General features: G+C 52.4%; 1 long non-coding RNA gene across 1 annotated transcript; it reads right to left on the minus strand.

Moving 5' to 3' along the window:
• Positions 1-7,642: 7,642 nt before the first annotated feature.
• LOC115524094 lies at positions 7,643-19,636 on the minus strand. Its single transcript, XR_003971942.1, has 3 exons — positions 19,516-19,636; positions 10,450-10,598; positions 7,643-8,733 (listed from the first exon to the last, which is right to left on the minus strand). It is a non-coding gene; the product is annotated as an uncharacterized LOC115524094 (long non-coding RNA).
• Positions 19,637-23,930: the final 4,294 nt, after the last annotated feature.

Genomic DNA, 23,930 nt, shown 5'->3' on the forward strand with positions numbered 1-23,930 from the left:
CAGGCAGAGACAGAAGAGAATTGAGTTTCACAAAAAGTCCATTACACACACACACTTCTTCCACTTGAGTCAGGCCTGAAGGAACAAGCTTGGAGGTTTGCCCCAGGAGGGCACGGTTTTTTTTCCCCCAACTTCCAGTGCCTTCTCTCCCCAAGCTCCAGTGTTTCAGGCTGAAGACAGCTAGAACGTTTGGAAGGCAGTCAGTCCCACGTTGCAGCCTGCGGTGGGGTAGAGGGGAGGAGGGGGCCCATTAGCAGGGTCAGAAGAAGACATCTTCACTCACCAGCTGGGAGAACTGGCAAACTTCTTGACCTTTCCAAGCCTGCTCCTCACCTGAGAAACAGGAATGACACTACTGCCTCCCTTCCTGGAGCTGCCTGTACCCAACTGAGAGGACACACGCCAGCCCCCCCACCCAAGGCAGTAAATACCAGCAGGGGAGCGGGTCAGGGTCTTTGCTCTGGAGCAGAAAGGCCTGTGGCTCTGGAAATACAGGGCTGGGCTGTGCCTAATGCAGGTTACTTGACCTTGAACCTCCACTTTCCCAACTATAAAAAACAGAATCACGATGCTGCAAAGTGTAACCCTTCCACTTGGGTTCTGTCTGGCAGAGTCTTCCTGAAATCCCAGCAAAGGGCGTCCACACAGCTTTCCTGCAGGCAGGCTCAGTGCAGTACGTGGGGATCTTTGCCTTGTTACACAATGAACGGAAACCTTCAAATCACTGTCATCTTTTTGTTTTTTAAGCCACTTCCATGGGGCCAGTACCTACCAAAAGACAGATGCACGGGGTGCAAGTGTCCTTGGCCGTGGCTTGCACAAGGCCTACATAAAACACCATCCATGGGGCCTAAGGTAAACATCTAGTGATGACTATAAGCGAGACGAGACAAGCGAATCTACTCTCATCAAAAACAAAACAAGGTAAAAGAGTAACCAATTTATTTGAAACGACTGCCCGGAGGGTTTTGTCTTCATAGCATGACATTTTGGAGTCAGGGGTTCCCCAAGTTAGCTGCCAATCATAAATGGCTCTTCACTGCTCAGACACAGGGTGCTGAGCTGCATGGCTAGTCTTTCCTGGTCCCAGCTGTTCTTAATGGAGCTAGCAAACCAAAAGCAGGTCTGACCATGGGTCTAGGGACACCCTGGGTTCCAACCTCCGCTCTAGCAGGCATATGCCTCTTACTCCTGGGGAGATGGGGAGGGGGGCAGGCTGCTTCACCTCCCGTTGCCTCCAGTTCTCCTGAAAATGGGGTGCTTGTGAGCTCGGATTAAAGAAATATAAAGCCTTTAAAATTTGCCCTACACTGTGTGAAGAATTTAATAATCATGGGAAAAAACCCAAAACACAAGCCTTTAAATCAGCGGCAAATACCTTACCTTCCAATGTCCCTGCTGGGAGAAAGCAAAGGACGTTCTGGGCATGTTAATTACGATGAAGAAGGGAAGGGTCAGATTTCCACAGTCCAGAACACCTGAGGATTCACTTTTAAAAATCAGAAAAGTGGGTTTAAAACACATTATTATTTGACGTATAGTCAATGCTCTATTTTTCACACTGTTGTGGATGGCGGGCACGGGCACTCCATTACTGTGCCCTTTTATCATTTGGTACTGAAAGTGGGGTGTCCCCCCGTCTTTCACTGTGTTTTAGTGGTTCTCAAACTTGAGGCACTTCAGAATCCCATAAAGGCTGGTTCACACGCCGATGGCTGGGCCTCAGCCCAGAGTTTCCGATTCAGCAGGGCTGGGGCGGGGGGGGGCGGGGGGGGGAGGGGGTGGTACACGGAGGATTTTCAGGTCAAGTTCCCAGGTGAAGCTGATGCTGGTGACATTTTGAGAACCACTGTTTTACTTGATACTAAGTATTTACCCGGAAAATGTCCTTTCTGAACCTGGCTTTCCCCAGAGGCACGGACCGGGGTCAGCAGAGGGGATGTCAAAGTGCGTATCAGACAAGTTCCCTGCAGCTCCCAAGCTTCTGGTGGTCTGCAGAGGGGCCCCTTGAGAGAGTCCCCACGGGAATGTGGTAGCGGCAAATGCGGGACCCCCAAGGTAGTTACAAAGGTTCTGAACTCAGAGCTTCGGGTGATGTAGATCACTCAACCAAGGTTTCAGAAGAGGGTGGGGGAATGGGCATTCTAGTTTCTTTTTTAATTTCTTAAAAATTTTATTTTTGAGAGCGAGCGAGCGAGCAGGGGAGGGGCAGAGAGAGAGAGGGAGACACAGAATCCCAACAGGCTCCAGGCTCCGAGCTGTCGGCACAGAGCCCGACGCGGGGCTCGAACTCACGGACCGCGAGATCATGACCTGAGCCGAAGTCGGACCCTTAACAGATTGAGCCACCCAGGCGTCCTCTTGTTTCTTTCCGGTGGCACAGTCAGGTGGCATCCAGTGTGCTTCAGTGGAGGGTCTGGGATGTTCGGCACGACGGGGAGGCTGTCCTCAGTGAGGCCGCGCGCATTTTGGAAAAGGAGCCATACTGCGGACAGAGGAGTGTAGACCAGGCATAGGGCTTTGCCTGGCGCTAAGCACTGGGCAGACCAGCCGAGGGTTGCACCCCCTAGGCCGGCTCTCAGAAGCATGCAGTTCTCAGAGCACATCCATTTGCCTTTGCAGCCTCTGACCTCTGAGGGTAACTGTGCAAACCTCAAATGAATTCACCAGCTTAACAACAAAATTAAGTCGAACTTCCTCTGCTTCTTGAACAGTTTTCTCTCTGGACTTGACCCCGTTTTTTGTTTTATTAGGTTTTTAATCAGGTTCCACTCTGACGTGCTTTTAACAAGGTTAGGATCTAACCTCTTAGAAAGGCATGAACGGGGAGAATACTGCCTGGTCTGTCTGACTAAGGACACCAGGGTGGAAGATCTGAGAATGGAGACGGCTTTGCTCGGTCCCTGGGAGCGAGCCCTAGGGACTTCCCTGTTCAGCCCTGTCCCCTTCGTTCACGAAGCAGTGGCTCACGGCGTGGACCGTGGGGCCAGACTGCAAGGGTTTGAAGAGCAGCGCTACCAATTGCCAGCAGCCTGGACGGTGCGGTCTCGGGACCCAGCTAATACAACGCTTATGTCACCTGCCCGTTACGAGGAAACCGAGGCAACGAGTGAACGGCTGACTGTACACAGAGCGCTCACAACAGTGCCTGACACACTGACTCGACTCTGTAAGTGCCTGCTACCATTACTTCAACGTCACTGAAGGGCAAAGACAGACCCAGGGCTCCAGTGGGCGAGAGAGAGAGAGAGAGAGAACGTAACCTCGAAGGACCCTCACATTTACTGAACAAATAGATCGCTGAGCTACTACTCCGTGCCGGACCTGGAGCTGCGCTGGAGGTGCAGGGGTGAATGAAGCTGAACGTCCCTGCCCTCAAGGAGCAGGGGAAGACGCACCCTCAGCGGAGAGTCCCAGGAATGGATGCACGATGGCCGCGCGAGAGGAGCGTTCTGAAAAGGCAGAATTCGGCCTGCTGGGTGCGCCCGGCCTCCAGGCTGCGGCGCCGGCCCACAGGAAGCCAGGCTCTGTCTGAAACCCGCAGGAGAGTCAGACATCAGTTACGGGGAGGCTGGTGAGGGCTGGGAGCATCGCGGCCACAGCTGAGCTGCACAAGGGCCCTGGGCCTGAGGGAGCTCGGTGAGTGTGAGGGGTCTCGAGTCAGGTGTGCCAGAGGGAGGGAGGGTGTGGGGGCAGAGGGGTCTGGCGACCACATGCCGCTCATGGGGTCTAACCCCCTACCGTCAGAGTGAGGCCAACTCTTGAAGGAGCTCCAGGCAGGGTGGAGGGATTCACGTGACGCAGGCATGCATCCTGAAGAGGGCATTCCGGCTGCGACTGCAGAAGAGATGGGGTTGGATGCAGGCTGGAAAGGGTGTGGGGAGACACAGGGGTGGTTGGGGCTCTGGAGGGCCCCCTGCAGGGCCCGTTAACACACTGTCCTTGCCCCCTGCTCGGCAGCCCCCGCCCCAAGATCGTGATGCGAAGGGTGGGCGGTGGGGCCCAGGGCTCGGCCTTTGCCGCCTGCTGACGTTGCCACTGTGGCCCACGCCGTGAGTGGCGCTGGCCTGGGTTCTCCGGGCACTGGGAAGTGGGTGGCTTGATACGTTTTGAGGAGAAGGCAGGAAGACCTTTCTGAACAACTGGGACTCTTTTAACTCTACGACACTGTCCCAAGCATAACTGAGTACGGGCTTCAGAGATACCACAGCAGTTTGGGGATGGGTGAGGGGGGAGAACTCAGCCGAGGCAGTGGACTCAGCTTCTGGAACTCCGAGGTGCCAGAGACCCAGGGCCGTTCTGCCTGACCCGGGCTCCACGTAACCTTGTCCTGTGTCGTCCTTCCACCGGGCTGGTTTCCGTCCGGCCCTCTGCTTCCCAGGGGACAGCGGCACAGCACTGAGGTCACATAGAGCCTGGGTTGAGCGGAGTGGCTGTGGACACTCTCCCTGTCCCACAGAAAGCCAGAGAGATAGACTTCTTCCTTTACTTAGCACTTCGGAAAGGACACCGGCCAACCCAGCCACTCCATCTCTAAACTTGCCCCCTTGGTGCTGAAATACGGTGGCGTCACATGTAAGGTTTACGTTAGGCATAAAAACGCATGGACTCTGGAGACCTCCATTGGTTTCCAGCTCTGCCAGGTCCCTACCTGTGAGGTCCTGTGGAAAGAGAGCCCACCTGTCAGTGCAGGTGACAGGTCACATTACCGGCATGGGAGTGTCAGACAAGTCTACGCTCCAGGAAGGGTCCTCTTGTGCTTGGCTGTCATCCAGCCAAGCTGGGGACACACGCCCGATGGAGAGCCGTGGCACTCTTGCCCTCAGACCAAGGCATTTACGCTCCGGGGACCCGGGGCCATCTACAACACAGACGTGCTCCCCATCCGTGCGGCTGCAAGAGGCCTCTGTCTCCCCAGGAGTCTCCCCCGGGGCCACCGTCTGTAACTAGGGGTCCCCTCCCCTCCACCTTGCCCTTTTCAAAGCCACCACCCCCACGTATCAAAACCGAGACCCGCGTTCACCCCGTGTGTTCCCGGCGCCCAGCAGGAAGCGCTCGGTTGAGGGGCGCCCAAGCCCCCCGAGGGGCCAGCACGCCAGCCGTCTCCCAGTGGGAAGCCCGCAGCACGGTCTCCTCTGCGGACGCTAATGCCGTGAGGGCGGCCGCTTCCTTACCAGTGGAGGGGGACACTTGCGCTGGGGGGCAAACAGCCCCGGGCACCTGACTGCGGTGGAGTCCACGCTGCGCACAGGAAGAGCCACAGCCGCGTGCAAGCTGGGCTTCCAGAGGCCCTGGGCGGGCCCCGGGATGAGCCGCCGCAGGGTCCTGGCGGCCGGTGCCTGTGGTGGGGTGGGACCCTGGTGTTGTGAAGTAGCCGTTCTCTGAGTGGCAACGGCCTGATTCACAACACCAGCTGCCCCACCGCACCGTGCCGGGAGGTCGCTGGGGCCGCTGGCGGTGGTGCGGTCGCGTGCTCGGTGCTGCTGGCACGGGGGGAGGGGACAGAGAGCAGCCGTGGGTTAGACGCGAACGCGAGCAGTGTCGACATCTCATCTCCCTCCACCCTCGTCCCCTGGGCGTTTCCCGTTGCCACGTCCTCGGCCAGCCCTCCCATCCCCCGGAGTCATGGGTGGCGTCGGGGGCTCCAAGGAGCCCGGGGCCCCTGGACGCGGATGCACCTGCGCATCGGTGCTTCTCGGGGGGGGGGCCCTCCTGCCTTCAGCAAGTCCTCGGTGGGAAATACAGCCCCCCACAGCTTGCGCATCCCCGCCCTGGGAGGCGGCTCGGGAACCAGATATTCCTAAGCCAAAGTGGTGAGCCAAGTTTTTTCCTCGCTGAAACTTACGTGGCAGGAAGGCAGGGACCCCCAGTCGATCTGCTGCCACACGCGGAAACCACACTCGCCTCGTGTCCTAAGTAGCGACTCTGCCAAGAGCCCCTACCTCCGCCCCTTCCATCTGTCCGTCCTCAGACCCCGAAGGCTGCGTGGAGCCGCTCCCTCGTTTACAGAGGGTGACCAGGCTCAGAATGGAATCCCCCAGCGACGGAGAGTCTTTCCGAGTCGTCCTCCAAAGGGGGGGAACGCATTCCAAGCACAGAGTAGGGGTGATCGCTGAAGATCTGAGGCTGTCACGCAAACCAACAAAAGCCGTGAGACTGACCGAAAGGAAATCGGGTGGTCGGTGTGAACCCCGATGAGCCGTCACTGTGCTCTGCCTTTCCACCAGCAGGTGACCCGCCGGGCTGCTCGGCTCTCAGATTCAGCGGGCAGACACGGAGGAGCGTCTCAGCAGTGAAATGACTTTGGAATTCTCGTTTTGGTGTTCGCCTAGGTTTTTATCAGCATTAGGAAATTAGGCAACACAAACTGACATGAAAATAGCATTTGAAGCTGAATCCCTATTTCCAGGTGTCGATAAACACTTTTAAATGAATAGCTTCTTTGGCCAAAAATGGCTCCTGCCTGCTGCATGGTTCTTAGTTACCCGATCAAGAAAAATGTTTTCCACTTTCTGCCATCTATCTTGGAACCTGCTTTATTTTAAGGACGCAAAGTTGGCAAGTTCCTAGCACTGGATGTGGCACAGAAGTTCTACCAAAGTTCTTGCCAGAGTTGGGGGAGGCAGAAAGTTTGATAACTCATCAGCCACAGTGGTGCCATGTAAACCACTGTGGCCTTGGAGTTCAGAAGCATCTGAATTTTTATGTCTACTATCGAAGAATCCTGGCTGGGACAGTAGGGCATGATGTCTACACTCGGGCCTCCACGGGCCACAGCACTGCTAAGCTGAGAGTGTCTACTGTGCATGGGCTGCCGCGCCAGGCCCCAGGGTGTGTGTTCAGACTGTCCCTTCCTATTTGTGTTCCCAGGGCCGGTTGCAGAACCTTCTGGGCCTCAGTTTTAGTATCTGCAGAACAGAGTAGTAAGATTGGAAAACCTTGCATACAGCAAACACTTGATATACACGTGTATTCGGTAAGTGTTGGCACCAAGTTATGTGGCTGGCTTGCTGAGCTTTGGGTAGAGAGACATCCCAAAATTTTTCTGTCCAGTGGATTGTCTTAAAGGCTAACAATCACCCACTCTGAGAATGAGCAGGTTCTAGAAAGTGAGATTAGTTCCTTGTAAAAATAAAGCAGGGGGGACTGTTAATTGCCAGTGCTGAGCGGCCAGAACCTTCAGCAAAGTTAGTGCCCTTTTTTGGCCAAGACTGTGTACGTGGGAAGGTGGTACTGGTACCAAGTTCCTAAAACTGAAACCTGCACAGATTCCTATGAGGGCAAAACATCACGAACCTGGGGACTGGTATTCCTACATCGGAGGGGCAAAAGGAGACTGGGGCATAGGGGAGAAGCTGAGGCCATGGACACGGCTATCCATAGCCACCTCTTCTTGGTTCTGTCTACAACTCACCAGTGCTCAGGGTGTCAAAGAGAGATAAAAAATGATTGTCTAAAAAAGTAACTTCAGGGGCGCCTGGGTGGCTCAGTCGATTAAGCGTCCGACTTCAGCTTGGGTCACGATCTCGCGGTCCGTGAGTTCGAGCCCCGCGTCGGGCTCTGTGCTGACAGCTCAGAGCCTGGAGCCTGCTTCAGATTCTGTGCCTCCCTCTCTCTCTGACCCTCCCCCGTTCATGCTCTATCTCTGTCTCAAAAATAAATAAACATTAAAAAAAAAATTAAAAAAAAAAAAGTAACTTCAAATGCTTGCAAGGAGTTGGCACTGTGCAAGGCAGTCCTGGCCCTCTTTTTCTCCCCTTATCCTTCACTGCCCTCCTCCTCTCCCTCTCGGTTTTTCTAACTTCTCAAATATGCCATATTCTTCCCTACCACAGGGCCTTTGCACAAGCTGCTTCCTTCACCTAGGATCCTCCCTCTCCATTTTGTGTAGTTTAATACCAAGTCCTCCTTCAGACTTCAACTCCAAAGTCACCTCCTGGACTGACTCCCATCCCCCAGACCAGACTGGACTCCTCATGACATGCTTCCCAGGCATCTGGGGCTCTTCCTTCAAGGCACCTGTTATACAGTGTGCATGACGTCTCTTCCACTCAACTCTCAGCTTGCCATTGGGTCCCCAGCATTGGCCACATGGGGGATTCTGGATTAATACTGGCTGGGTGAATGTATGATTTAAAGGAAGATTCTCGTAGTCCAGTGACTCTATTGCAAGCATGTAGATGAATCTGTGACATGAATCAAAACGGCACCAAGAACCTGAGGGGCACACACGGTGCTATTTGTAACGAATGATTTTATATGAATAGATGACTGCGGGACCTAACTCAGCTCTCTGCCTTTAGGCTAACCCCACCCTCATCTACAGGGCATCAGAAGGATTCTCCCAGAGGGTCTGTCTAGTCTGGCTGAACCTCTCCAAGGCTCCTTTCGTGCCCCCGATAGAGTCTCAGATCCTAATGCACTTCCCTGCTTGACCCCCGCCCCCCACTTACGGAGGAGGAGTGCCCACAATACACCACGTGGGCATGCTTCCGTGGACTGCATGCCCCTAACCCTTTCTACCCAGTGCACCCCTCTTCCTGCAGTCGGGCTCCAGGGTCAGCCCTCAAGAAGGTCCTCTGGCCCCTTGCAAGCTCTTGACCTGGTGGCATCTAGGATTTTTGTACCTTTTGCGTCCAGTGTCGTTCCAGGCTTCAGTCCTGTTTTAGGAGACAGTGGTCCCAAGGGCAGAGGCCATTGTGGAGTCACCGGTAGCTGGGATCTGCACGGCACCTGAAACACAAGGGCTTTCAGCTTAGATGTGCTCTCAATCGGCAACCAAGTCCTGCAAAGCTGGGGGGCTGCGGACACCAGTGGGTTAACGATTTGTCCTCACTGCTCCCCATGAATCATCAGTGTCCAGAAAGCCCAATATTTTGCCATCGAATGGCATTTCTTCATCTCCACGGCCGCCCTGTACCCCCAGCCCTCTCCCCAGGACACAACACACACACATCCCACTGTCCCTTTGTGAGTCACTCTTCACTCTGCAGCCTGAGTGATCCTTTTAAAATATGAATCAGAGCGTGTCCCTGCGTTGCTTCAAACACTCGCTCCCTTCCCATCATGCCCAGAATAAAATCCAAATTCCCCGCGAAATCCCACAGGTGCTGGTGACTCAGCTCCCTCCCTGTGCCTGTCCGCCGTCACCTCCCCTCCTCATGGACTTAGCTGCACTCCCTCTCTCCGATCTTGGAACACAAAGATAGACATATGGTGCCTTCTGAAATTAAAGAAGCAGGCCCTTTCCTGTAGACGGAGCATTTTGTGGGCTCAAGAAGGCACCTCTTTCCCTGGGCAGAGACGGAACTATAACAGGGCGTGTGACCCGGTGAGTGGTTTTGGTCTTCACCGCAACCCCACCTGCCAGAGGGCTGGGGGCTCTAGCGTCATCCGGCCACACTGGAATGGCAAAGCTGGAACCCACCCTGTCCTCTCCCACCTCAGGGCCTTCCTCCCAACTTTTGCCTCCCTAAGGACCTCAACTGCCCCAGGAGCATTTTTCAGGGAATGTAAGATTTCTGGTGTTCCAAAATCCTGCATCGATTTAAACCAAAACCTTTTATCTCGTTATTTTCTACATTGGCCTGCTTATGATCACTACAGACTTGATAGGGTCAAGCCAGCTAATTGTTTAGTTTAGTTTTGTTTTTTTTAAGTCACATAATGGCCACTCGGTGCTGGCAATCCCAAGTACATGGCATTTATCTAAGCTGTATAACAGCAGAGGTCTCAAATCAGCAAACTGTCTCGCCGCCTGGCACTTCTGGGAAAAGATGACAGCAACAGGAACACAGGGGGTTTCCTCATCAACCGCCTCCCGGGTTGAACAAGAGTCAACACAAACTCGTTCAGCCTCGGACACCAGCCCTCAGTCTGGCTGGCTCCATGGGGGGCGGGAGGGGGGCTCAGGGCTCCAACCCCACTCCAGATCCTACTCCAGTCCGTCTGGGAGTGAAGCTCAGGAATCTACCCCCCCACCCCATCCCAGGGACTCTGATAAGCCAGATTTGGGGACCACTGCTTTAAATCCAGGGCTCTGTTAAACACTGACATTCCTAATGAGCCTCAGAGCAGCAGGAGTCCCACGCGGCTTCAGCATCTTCAGAGGCAAATTCCATCTTGCCCACGTGGCGGGTGCTGCTGATGTCCAGCACCACTGCTCCCGCGTACAGAATGTCCTAGGCCTGGGGGCTTCCTCGGGTCAGGAGCGGGAACAGGCGTGGGCCAGCTCGGTGTCAGGGAGCTGACATCCTCAGGAGCCCCCACCAGCGGCACAACGGAGTTGGTGGACAATACCTCGCTCTCTTGCCCCACAGAGCAGGACGCTGGTGGACAGCACAAGCCTTATTGGGCCCCTCCCCCCTCCCCTCCCCAAATCCAGCTGTGCTTTGGTGTCTGTGTCAAATGGACGTAAGGGTACCCACGTGCTGAACAGGCATATCTTACCACGTTCCCATGGTCACTTTCAGCAGGGCGGGCCCAAGGTGAGGGGAACGAGTCACCTGCTCTCAGATGCTGACCCCACTCTTGCAGGAGCAGGACTGTGAGCGCCTCCCGAAATTCTGCATCCTGGGCCTTCTCGTTCGCTCACCGTTCTGATGTGCAGGGAGTGAGAATACACAAATCAGGCAAAACAACCCACTCCAAGTAGGTGTTTATTCTAGAGTGTGTCGTACTTATGTTTCTTCATTGCTTTTTCATAGACACTAACCCTCTAAAAGGAAGACCCTTTGGCCCCAAAGCTCCAAGGTATTAGGATCATTCTGCACAGTAAGTAGCCACAGATACTGTTACAAGCATTTAAGACAGCATGTCTACTCTAGGACAATGGCAAAAATAAGCCTGAATGCGACCTGGGAATTCTGCTCGCTTTAGCCCATCTTGGCTGATGCCGTCCAGGTGGACTTCAAAATAAAAACTCCTGGTTCAAGGAGGGCTGCCTGGCCTGCGGAGCGCAGCCCCGGAGTTTATTAGCACAGTTAATATTGCATGCAAATAGATTTCCCCGCTTCTGTCATGCCAGTCCATTAATTCAGCCCCTTGTCTGCTACATCTTTATCCTTGGCAGGTTAATCCTGCCAAATGCCTTTGCTGGAGCACATGTCACGCTGTGCCTATGTCCAACAATGCAATTTTGCTAATCCTGTTGTCTCAGCTTTGTGGCCCTGTCTGGTCAATCCGACGGTGGAAAAAGTGCACGTGAGGTTTTTTTTTGCCAAGATCTTTCTCCTACTCTGACACCCACCCCTTCCTCTTCCTCTTCGTTATTAATTTTTCAAATTTAAATATGGTTTCAATTAAATGGTCTGAAAGTCAACCACAGTGTTTGGACAGCTGCCATTGCCAGTGTCATTCAGCAAGAATGCCGAGGCTCTCAGCGGGCCTCCAGACTCCTTCCGGTAGCTTCGCCCGGCTGCCAGCCGAACGTGACAATGGGAAGGGTTAAACAGGAAAATGTGCGGAGCGTCTCTTCTTTCTCCTAGGTTCTCCAAGGCCTGAAGATGACTCAATGGAGCAAATGCATCTCACCCACCATCTTTGATGCCAACCTCGTTACGGCGCAGTGGGATCGCTAACTTGGATTATGAGGAGAGGTGCACCCCTTCCCGCAACCACCTTTGTCTGCTACGCACCTGACACGGGACAGGACCGCTCCTCCTGTCCATAGCCTAGTGGGGTTCAGAACATGGGCTTTATAGGGGCGCCTGGGTGGCGCAGTCGGTTAAGCGTCCGACTTCAGCCAGGTCACGATCTCGCGGTCCGGGAGTTCGAGCCCCGCGTCAGGCTCTGGGCTGATGGCTCGGAGCCTGGAGCCTGTTTCCGATTCTGTGTCTCCCTCTCTCTCTGCCCCTCCCCCGTTCATGCTCTGTCTCTCTCTGTCCCCAAAAAAATAAATAAAAAAAACGTTGAAAAAAAAAATTAAAAAAAAAAAAAAAGAACATGGGCTTTATAGTCACATTTGCCCAGCTTCAAATACCAACCGGTCTACTGTCTACCTCTGCAGCAGCTAAGGCACATTGTATCACCTCTCTGGACTCACGTGTCCTCATCTGTAGAATGGGCATGACCACAGCACCCAAAAGACAGAACTGCTGTGAAGATCCAGTCACTTGATATACGTTAATCCCAATGAGTGAAGCTGGCACACACACATATGTAGGTTTATCTTGGCACAGATCGTGAAATGTGTCAAAATGGACTGCCATCTGCAGCTTACTATCGAACGTATCCAAAGTGCAGGGTCGAATTCCGCACGGCATGTCTTTTAGGGTCTCCAGATGTAAATTCCACTCTCTGGCCTGCTAATTACAGAAATCTGGCTCTACGGAGACCTTTGTAAGTGCCCCTGCCACTGCTCTCTGTGTTATCCCTGGCCGCTGTGGCAGGTGTGAACCGTTTTCCAGGTGGAGGAGCAAGGGTCCGTGGTGAGATTCCCAGTGACTCAGTCCCGGGTGAGATTCCCAGTGACTCAGTCCCGGCTCTGCTCCCACCTGACCCTGGGCGAGGCATGCAACCTCTGAGACCCTTCCACCACAAGTGGGAGTGTCGGTTCTACAGTGCAGGGTTATTGGGAGGGTTACGGTCAAAAGCACAGGCGAGCCAGTCGGCAAGCGGCTCAACACGAGCTCAGGGCCCTCGTCATGGCTGCTAAACCACAGACCACCCTGGCTCGTTTCTTTTCCCGAACACCCTCAGCTCCAGAGTCCCTTCTGCGTAAGTGTGCACTTAGCCTTCCGGTCTGAGCCCTAAGACTTATGAGTGGGTTTTCCTTCTTCATTTACTTTTACTTATCTGATGAAAAAATGCTTTTATCACATAGGTACCCCTAAGAGAGAGAGAGAGACAGAGACAGAGAGAGAGAGAGAGAGAGAAAGGATTCCCCTAAACAGTTTAAGGCCATTATAGGAAATACATACATTTCCTCAGGGTGTTTTGCTTTATCTAATGATCCAAATTCAATGGCCATAGGGTGTTTAAAATGCTCTTCAAAGATTAAAAATAATTCATTAAGTCCAGCTGGTACACATATGAGGAGACTGGCATTTTCACTTACTGTTTTGTAGAGTGTTAACTGCCTTCTCTCTTGAAAATAATTTAGCAATATAAAACAAAAGTCCTTAAAAGAAGTAGAATTGACTTGGTAATTCCTCTCATAGGATTTTATTCAAAGGAAAGAATAAGTATGCAAAGATGTTTAAGCACACTAACTGCAGAGTTACTGAGAGCAAAAAGGAGAAAAATCTAAATGCCCCAAAGTTATTGGTTAAATAACTATGCAGCAATTTAAAATGAAGACAGTGGGGTGTCTGAGTGCCTCAGTTGGTTAAACATCTGACTCTTAATTTTGGCTCAGGTCATGATCTCAGTCACAGTTTGTAGGTTCAAGCCCTGCATCGGGCTCTGCTCTGAAAACGCAGAGCCTGCTTGAGATCGCCTCTCTCTCTCTCTCTCTCTCTCTCTCTCTCTGCCCCTCTCCCATGCGTGCTCTCTCACTCTCTCTCTCTCAAAATAAGTAAACTTAAAAAGTAAACTGAGGAAAGGATATGTATATTACAGTGTGTGGGGGAAAAGGCAGTTCCACGTGTGCTGACCGTCCTGTGCGTAGGAATGAGTGGTGTTTGAATGACGGTGTGTATGTGTAGGTTTCAAACTGCCCCTGTGTTTGGACAAAGCTGATGTGCACTCTGATGTGAGCACTTAGACACTTGCATGGTACCCTCGAGAGCAGAGGGCTAACCCCGTTTGGTCCTGATGCATCAAGACAGCGTTTTGCTCTTTTTTTTTTTTTTTTTTAAATTTTTTTTTTCAACGTTTATTTATTTTTGGGACAGAGAGAGACAGAGCATGAACGGGGGAGGGGCAGAGAGAGAGGGAGACACAGCATCGGAAACAGGCTCCAGGCTCCGAGCCATCAGCCCAGAGCCCGACGCGGGGCTCGAACTCACGGACCGCGAGATCGTGACCTGGCTGAAGTCGGACGCTTAACCGACTGCGCCACCCAGGCGCCCCAGGACAGGGTTTTGCTCTTGATGTAACTACCGAGAAGAGCTGTACGCCTCCCTTGGCAACGAGGCCCCAACCACCACCTATTCTTCCCAGATCCTGCTGGATCTTCTAGTAAATCAAGTCCAGTCATTAGTGGAGGACTTCCTGTGTACCCACGACCAGACCTGACACTTCACGTTCATTACCTGGTTGAGGTGAGAGAGTACTGTTTCGCCAATTTCCTACTTTAAGAAAACGGAGAAATAAAAGTACTAAATTATTAAAATAAAGTAAAACCGAGACTTGGAAACCACAACTAATTTACCCAGCAAGTGGCCGCACAGCCCTGGTGTGAGCCCAGAGCTGCCGGCTCCCGGGGCCCTTAGGCTACAAAATACATGTCTGGCACGATCCCAATTCTTCTGCCGGCATCTGAGTCAAGGTAGACCTCCTGAACTAGCAACTCTCTTTCGCATTTATTTGTTCCAAGTTGCAGCTATGCCAAATGCAATGTTTTTCCTTTTCATTTGAGTCGTTCACAAATCCTATACTTAAGTTTCAAGGGGGGTGAGGAGAATATGGCACAAATCCCCCACAAAACCCCAAGACTCTTTTTCTGCAAAAATTAGGAAATTCTAGCATCCAGCACGCTCCAGTGATTCATTAGAAAAATCCTGTGTACCTCAAGTCCACTGCACAGATCTTGTCTTGGATGGGTTTGTAACACTTCACGTGATTCAAACATGATGGAATCGTGCCATTTGCCGAATGAGCGGTTGTGACTCTGTGGCCTCCGTGGCTCCGACAAGGCCACGGAGGCACAGCCGTGTGTCGCCTTGGTGAGAACTCCTGCTGAGCGGGCAGTCCGCGCAGCCTGGGTCTCGAGGCAGTCATGCTTAGCCAGCGGAATGCAAACGTCCTCGAGCTCTGCTTGCCGCACGAAAGGCGGCACCGGCTTCCTGTTACGTTTCCTCCGGCAGGATCGATCCCACATCCCAGCCAGACCCGGGGCCCCCGCTGGCGATCACCCTCACAGAGGCGAAGCTCCTCCTTGCACCGGACTGCTGGAGCGGAGTGCAGGTAGGGGCTGAGGGGCTGGAACGAAGGCCGGGAGCAGGACTGTAAGCGCACGACGCGTCTGAGGAGGCCGCTCCCTGCCGTGTGCTGCAGGAAGCCTTTTTTCGTGGCGGAACCACTGCCAGAAAATTCACTTTTGCCATGCACGCTACTTAGCAGCATGGAGGGAGTTTATGATTTCTTCTTTTCTACGGTGAGAATAGTTAGTGGTGCTTCCCTGCCCTCCCCCCCGCCCCCATTCCTTTTCAGCTAAGCGAAGTTGGCCGCATCCCGGATCTGTGGTGGCTCTAGGGACGTACTCGGCACTCACTTCCTGTCAGAGGGATAGAGAGTGCTCAGGTTTCTCTAGGAGATTTAACTGACAATCACATGATTTAAAGAGGCCTGTTCTTGACTTTGCTCTTGGGACTCTGCTTTTGTAATTCTTCACTGAATTTGAAGATGCTTGAAGGCTGCTGGCGTTTTCTTTTTTTTAAGTTGGGGTCATCTCATTTACTAGGTTTGTCTCACAGGGGTGTGAGAGGATGTGATCCAGGGAGGTGAAAGTCCACATGCATTCGGCAGAGGCGGATGCGACTTCCCTGAGACACTAAGAGTTTCCAAAAGGGTTGTCAGCTCCTTGTCTTTCCTAAATGATGCGGCTTGTAACTATTTTAGGATCCAAGCAAAAGGCAGAAAACCCTTGCTCTAAAGAATCCCTCTACACAGAAGCCTCTGCTGACACAAAAACCACCTGAGGAGTGACTTCAAGAGAAGAAGGAAGTTTCTTCCTTAAAAGGAAGTTTCCTCCATACCTTAAAGACCACGTTCGCGGCACATTTCATTTTCGGGCCATGCCCGTTGTATAAAGAGAAGTCCATCTGCATTTATCTCTGAAAAGGGATTTCTTTTGAAAAAGGACCTCCCTCCCCGGCAAGCCCCGAAGACATATTGACAACAGGAGGATTAAGACACAACGACAATAGGGGGATTATTTCCTAACCTGGTGTGTGACAAACGCCTATTAATAAACGAACAAGCCGGTCCTGTCTCCGTTTTCTCTCAAACACAAAGCCCCATCGCCCAGTGACCAGAGCCAAGGCGTGCACGGAGTCGCTGAGCTCTCTCCCTGTCCTGCCGCTGGCCCGGGACCCGGCAGAGCCCCCCCCCCCGCCCCCCGCCTGCCTGAGCACCCCCGGCCCCGACGGAGGTGGCCGTGCAGAGGGCCGGCCCTGTCACCCCGGGCAGGTGGGTGCTCTCCGCTCCCGTGTGTCCCTCCTGCTGTCTCGCCTCCTGTCATTTCTGTGGCAGGCGACGATGTTTCTTGCCGGACAAAACATATGTTGGAGAAGCCTGACCAAGCAGCTTTTTCTCAAGGAAAAACGGAAGCTGTTGTCTGAAAACCCCGACCGGCGCGTTGAGGCTTCAAAGGCCCGGCTGGGCAGTTCTGGTTCTCAGCAGAGACCTACGTGTTTCGGGAAGTCCTGCTCCCTCCCACAATTCCTGGCCTCTGTCACACCAGCTCTGCGTTCTCTTCTCTCCAGGACGTCTCCCAAGAGACGATCTCTGAGAAAATGCAGCAACTCACGCAGTCTTGGAGGAAGAGGATGTCTTAATGAAAGGCGGCTTCACCCAGGAGCAAGGGGAGGTTCTGCTGGACGGAACGAGCTACCTGTACACGAGCACCAAACGCTCCGGAGAAGATAACGGCAACCGGCTTGGGAGAGTGATGAGTCACCACCCGTCCTGCGCGCGCAGCCCTCAGGTGGGGACATACTGGCACACACAGCACACCGGGGCTCGCCCACCTGTGACGGCCGGCTGCAGTGTCATGCACACAGTCTGTTAGGAGACCAGCCAGCCGCCGTTTAGAGATCACTAGCAAAATCGAAGGACAAATCACAAGTCTGAATCTTTCTGTGGTTACTAACAGCTTCCGGGGGCTGGGAGCAGTCGCCTCCTGGAGGGTCCACTCCCCCAGATTCCAGGCCTAGGCGCATCACTGGCATGACTTTTGTAGTGTGCCATTATCGGAGTAGCTCAGGGACCCACCGCTGTTAGCCCCCCGGGAGGAGCCCCAGATCAGCTGGATTTGGGAATTCCTGTGGAACTCTGGGCCCTGGTGCCACACCTCTGAGTCCTGGGGGCAGGGACAGCTTTCTTGCAAGTGAAGGGGCTCACACGCCTGGGGTAGGGGCTTACTCAGAGGAATAGGAAGGTGGGACGGACCAAGGCAGAGGGTAGAATTCAGGGGGGGTCCGTGCAACTTCCTTGGCAACACCATTAAAAAAAAAATTCTTTGTATAATGATTTACGGATGAAACTGAATGAGGAATACTTAGACAAATATCCCGGAAACTTCAAATAAAGCACTTCTGAAACCCTAGGTATCTTAATGCGCGTAGTTAAAGATACTGTGAGAAGAGGTCCATCCAGGACATGGAAAGATCAAGAGCCCCCACCCCTGTGGATGTGGATGCCGTGGAAAGGTGGATGTCAGCATGGACACAAGACGCAGCCCAACCCTCACAGCTGTGGCCCCATCTGACCTCGCCGCATCCAACAGCCTACGTCCACATGCTTTCACACCCTGTGCCTCAGTTAAAAAAATTTTTTTTTAATGTCTATTTATTTTTGAGAGAGAGAGAGAGTGAGAGAGTGCATGAACAGGGGAGGGGCAGAGAGAGAGAGAGTGACAGAATTCAAAGCAGGCTCCAGCCTCTCAGCTGTCGGCACAGAGCCCAACACGGGGCTCGAACCCAAGAACCGTGGGATCATGACCTGAGCGGAAGTCAGACGCTTCACCAACTGAGCCACCCAGGTGCACCCCCCCCTAAAAATTTTTTTGATGTTTATTTTTGAAGGAGAGAGACAGCGTGTGAGCAGGGGAGGGGCACAGGGAGAGGGAGACACAGAATTCGAAGCAGGCTCCAGGCCCTGAGCGGTCAACACAGAGACCGACGTGGGGCTCGAACTCACCAACTGCGAGATCATGACCTGAGCTGAAATCGGATGCTTAACCATCTGAGCCATCCGGGAGCCCCTGTGCCTCAGTCTGCTTACCGCTAACATGGGAGTAACAATACCCCTGAGCCCCCAAACTGGACATCATGTGTCTTGCCACAGCCAGGCTGCGGCCGATGCAGAACGCCTCGTCACAAGGCACAAAATAAATCCTGCCGACCTTATTCTGGACACAACACAGGATGTCCAGCTTCCTTCATTCTACAAAAAATTCCAGAAAACTGTCGCCCTCATACTCACTCAACTACAGACTTGGCAAAGGTAACCTTGGGACTCAGCTGAATTTCACGGGGGCTGGCTTTCTTTACACCACAGGAGGCCCACCTTATCATTCATTTGCCGTCTTAAGTCTGGGCTGGAAAATTTTGGGAGGGGTGGTGGGCACGACTGGCAGGGAATTCTCCCCTGCACTCGCGTATTTTTTAAGACACACTGACAGGGTGCAGCTAACATCACAACACCTTCAAGTGCCTCCTGGCTCTCATTTGACGCAATGCTTCTAGAGGCATGCTTTGATGGGTCTTTCGAGCCTGGATGGCAAGAGGATGAAGAGTTTCCTGTTTCAAGGCCCAGGCACTCTCCTCCTTCCCTCCTCTCCTCACCCCCAATTCTCATTCTTAGAAAGACAACAAAATAAAAACCAGGTAGGGTGACAACACAATACTCTTTAGACAAAGCACCAAGCCCACAACCTAGCTGATGCCATTCCTCTGTCCCCTCACTCTCAGAGGCAACAGTCTGGGGGCAGAGGAGGAGAGGGGAGGGCTTTCGAGGGAAGCCGAAGAGAAAGGCCTGGACAGAGAAGAGCCTCTGCAAAGCTTGTCTTCTCGGTCAAAGATCCACCCTGACGTCTGCTCCTCTTGTCCTCAAAAGCACCACGATGGGTCGCAGTTTGTCCTCACGTTGCCGATAGGGAAAACTGAGATAGTGGGTCTTAAAGCAAACTTTTCTGGGAGCAGCCTATTTATCTTTACAAAAATTGCAGGCTGGTAGGGGCCAGACGTACTTTGTGAACACTCTTAACTTGACTCTGAAGCAAATTTTGCTTCATACTCAATGCTTTTTATCTCCTTTACTCCTACCATGGTTTCAGACCAGCAAGGTGAAGGGGTAATGAAAAATGGCAGCTTGTCCACTGGCAGACATTTCCAAACACCACCTCTACTACCTCTTCCAGTTTATAGAACCATGGGCAGCTTATGGAGGTGTAGGAGATAATGGGGGAGCCCTGGAGTCAGAGGTGAGGGTTATCATCACTTACCGCTGTATGACCCTGGGGCACGCACTCATCTATCCCAAGCTCCAGCTGCACCACGAAGAACACGGAACTGGATTATTATAATTGAACAAGACAAGATGTCCACGTGAGGCTTTGCCATTTACGAAATCCACCCCCCTCGCCCCCCACCAATGCCTAAGTACATTTAACTGTAAAACACTGCTCACCCTTTGTGGTTGCATCTGAGTGTCTGACCATGGAGTACTCATCAAGTAGAGGGCAGTGTGGCTGCAGTTCAGAGGGGACTCAGTGTGGCTGCAGTTCAGAGGGGACTCCCACAGAGAGCCTGGATACCTGGGACGGAAGGGTAAAGGTCAATGAGACAGATTGCCAACGACTGGCTGACAGTTTCCTCATCGGTAAAATAGGAACTAGAATAACACTTCTCCTCCTTGGCTTTAAGAAGGAATAAGAGGTAATCCACAGGCTCAATAAATATTCACGGCCATCATCATCACCATCATCACCATCATTGGCAACTCATCAATATGCACCCTAAGATCACAGAAATAACCCAAATGCCACAGTGGGGAGGTCCTACAGAGCTCTGTCTTAGGGAGCCCTGGAGGAGTGATGCACACTTTGGAACCTTCCTTCTACATAACGCCCCTGGACTCAGAGTTCATTAAGCCAAAGGATAATAAGCATGTTGGTCGAACCCATTATGTTCTTGGAAGTGTTCTTCTCCAATATCAAACATTAGGAAGAAAAATTAAAAAGGGTCAAAGTAGAGGCATCCAGTTGATTCATGGCCAAGGTGGGCAACACGGTGTTCAGGTGTTTCTATTGTCACATCACAGAAAAATAATGGAGAAAGGAAACATTATACAATTGATGTTGATAGGAGAGCTGGACGGCAATATTGAGAAAACACTCTGATGCGCATGAGGTAACTGTGCCCTTGTCCCTGGAGGTTAAGTGCTGTCCTTCGTTTCTGCCACACACTGACCCCACCATCCCCACTGAAATCGGGGGCAGGGTCCCCACCAGCATGCCTAGCCTACAGAGCTGGCCACCACACAGCTCTCCAAGGCAGTGCGTGCTGCCTCCCTACCATATTTCTCACGGCCTCAGCAGAGTGTCCCCTGAGCCTACTCTGGGGATGGTGAGGAAGTGGGTGTGGGGGGCACACGTGATAAGTCTACTCCAACCTCCCAGCCTTCCTAAGCCTTTGGTTCCTCCCTTCTGCATTATGCTAGGGAAGTTCTAGAACCTTACTGAATATAGAACCATTGAGTCCAACTTACAGCCAGTCAGCAAAGAAATCTTTTAGAGCCACTTCCAACTGCTTGAGCTAAAACACATAAATTCAGAATTTCTCTATTCTACCCTCCTTAGTCTAACACCCTTAGAATCCATTCGCGGACATTTCTCAGGCTTTCATCAAAATATAATTCAGCAAAATCTTACAATCCTTTTGGAGGAATGTCCCTCCTGGGCTCTCCCCACTCCTGGGCCTTGGGGACCCGATGCCACTCTGCCCACCCCATGGAGGTGGGGTCTCGGCTGAGGCAGGGCTCCCGGACCCCACCTCTTTCTGCTTCCCTAGTTACCTCCAGTGCTTTCCGCTTGTAGAGACTGTTCTTTAGGAAGCAAAATTTGCTGACTGAGGTGCTCAGTTCTATGTTGGTGTTTTGCTGGGGATTTCACTTTGATTGTAGAATTAAAGAGTCCTTCTGATCATGAAAGGGTCTCAGAGGAATGAGCCTGAGGAAATGCCCTGGAGTTCTCTGGCCTGATAGTCCTGCTTTTCAGAATTTCCTCTCAAACTGTCTTTTGCAGCCCGGGCCTCGATAGTCACCTCCCAGCACCATACGCTCCCCCCTCTCTCTTCCCTCCCAATGTCAAAACATCATGAACTGTTATCAAAAAACAGACCGATTTCAGGTCTGCTGAGGAGGGACAGAGATGTCTGGACAAGCTGGCACAGCTTCTGGAATGCCACCTTTTCCCAAGCCTGACTGCTGGGTGGTCCAGGCGCCCTCCGCACCTCTCCAAGACCCCTGGTGGGAAGGTATCATGGCCCCAGTTTTTTGTGTGAGGAAACGGAGACGTGGCCTCACCTGTGTGCTGCCCCCACATCTATATGTGCCCCAGGTGACCGAGAGGTTTGTTTTTACTCCCCAGAGGAGAGAATAATGCATCCCTCTGGATCCTGGAGGGGAGTGAGGTGAGGAGGGAGAAGGGGCTCTGGGTCAGGCACGAGGGAGAACCTGGGCTCTGGCCACAGACCTCCAGACCCCCACATTGTCAGAAGGCTGCGCCCTTCCTTCTCTGGACGGTTGGCAATGTGCCTATTCTCCACGGCTTTTCCAAATTCCCTGGATGCAGAAGGGAGACCGACTTGGGCCATTCCCTTTATTTCTGCTTTAGAAGCACCTCCTTAAACTTCAGTTTTGAAAAGCCTGGAATTGGCAGTAAAATGGGCCTTTCAGATTATCTAAGAATTTAAAAACTTAACTGCTTCTGAAATGCACTTGAGAAAGTACAGGCTTCCTACAGGCAAAGCAATCCTCTATGTAGACTCAGCTTTCGGACATCACGCGTGACACTTTCAGACTAGTTACTGACCCAAAGGAAACAAGGTTAAAACTTTCAGCGCCAGTATATAAGTATAGTGAGAGTGACTTAGCAAGTAAGCTCAATTCTGAGTTATATTGGGAAACTTTCTGAAAAATAAGGCTTTGGTAAGACAGCTGGGACCTGGGGTCAGACGGAGGCTTGATTCCTCTCTCTTGGGAAAGTCGTGTGGGCTCAGTCTCTTCAGGGTAAAATGGGAAAGGTGACCCCCCCCCCCCCCGCCAGAGTTTCATTGCAGGTCCGATCCAGACACGCACAGAGTGTAAACTACTGGCTCACGTGAAAACGGTTGAGCCCGACACATCTGGTTTTATTTTCCTTGCCCTTGGGACTCACCTAGGTCACAGGAAGAGAATCTTGTTTCCACATGTCCCAAGCATTCCCGCACGAGTTCCCTTCTGATTCAGCGAGTGTCTTTCTGAGTCTAAGAAGATTGGGTTGGGCACTACCAGATTTGGTAACCAGTGATTTCAAAACAAAAACAAAAACAAAAACAAAAACAAGCACAGACCACGTAAGCACCAAAGTCGAGTTAATCAGCTGGCCTCTGCTACCTTGAAGGGAAAACCAATTCAACCCGCTGGACTTTGAACAGGGACACTTCCTTCACAATCACTGCTGGACAGAAAGAAGCGTCGTTACCGACACAACCAGAAAACCAGCCAGCAACCTTCAGTTAGAGCTCCTCTTCTGAACAATGAGGGGGTAGGTAGTGAAACCAAATCCTCCCAATCGAGCTGAAGAAAGGATCTTCGTGAGGAAGATGAGGACCTAAGTCCCTGGGGGACAGAACTCCGCTGGTGCTCGTTTTTTGTCCTGCTCTTCAAATTCACCCCCCACTGGGGCTTCAGGATGCAAAGCTGCAAGGGCAGCGACGTGCAGGGAGAAATGAGAGAACAGGACTCAGCCTGTGGGTTCTGCGGTGTCTGGTTTCTGTCAGGACAGGACCGAGGAGGAAGGGGACCGACTCAGGTGCAACTGTCGAGACCTGCGGGAAAGACGTCAGCCGGACCAGAGGCTTGGCCCCAGCAATGCAGCTGCCCCCTTCCTTCCCACGGAAACAGAATCTGCCTGACGAAGCATCTGGAATGCACACAACTCCTCCTCTGAGCCGACTCAGCTCTGGAAATCATCTTTGATGCTTTGAGCCTCATTAACAACAAAGGGTCACCTTATCTTGGCCTGATTTTGTCTTTGGTTCACTTTCAATTTGGGTTGTCATGAACCGAATCAGTCAGAAAGGGATTATGGAAGAATCTTCCCTGTCCCTCCTCTCTCCACACACAGACAGCCCCCCCCCCATCCCGTCCCCCATTCCTTAGTCCTTGCTGCTGTGACTAAATCTATAAGCGCACAAGTGCCATTAACTGACATTCATCAAAACATTCTCCATTGTTCGCAGACATGAGCGGCCGAGAGGTGGAAATTACTTGGCATTTCATTTTAATCTGTATTGAAGACTTGCCTGACAAAACATATTAAGTTAAGAATTGCCAGCTTGGGAATGAAGCTACGTTTATGGCTCACCCCGTATTTTTCTTTCCTAAAGGAAAGGAAATGACACTTCCCCATCCCTCCCAACCTTCTGCAGCTCACCGGCCCCCACCCCGCCGTCATCTTCCACGAAACCTTAACGTTTAATTTTCCTTCACGAGTGAAGCTTTTGTCGGTGGTGTCAGTAAAATTATCACAAACACCCTGCCTCTGTGCCGGCGTCTGAGATTAAAAACACCAACAAGCAAACACCAACAAAACCCAAGCGACTCCGCCTTTCATTCGGTGTTATCGGCGGCATCTCCCAGGGGAAGGTCCGTTGTGGCGTCTAACTGCAGACCACATGAGCTGCGCGTTTCTCTGCAGAGACTGTCCCCGAGCGCTTCTGACAAAGAATGGATGCCATGCTAATGGATGCGCATAATTACCGAGGGACAACGACTCTCCCTGCCGGATTGGGACAGTCGCCATTGCCACGCGGCATGTAGGGTGCGGGCCACTAAGGTTC

The sequence above is a fragment of the Lynx canadensis genome, chromosome C2, assembly GCF_007474595.2.
Source record: "Lynx canadensis isolate LIC74 chromosome C2, mLynCan4.pri.v2, whole genome shotgun sequence".
NCBI lineage: Eukaryota > Metazoa > Chordata > Mammalia > Carnivora > Felidae > Lynx > Lynx canadensis.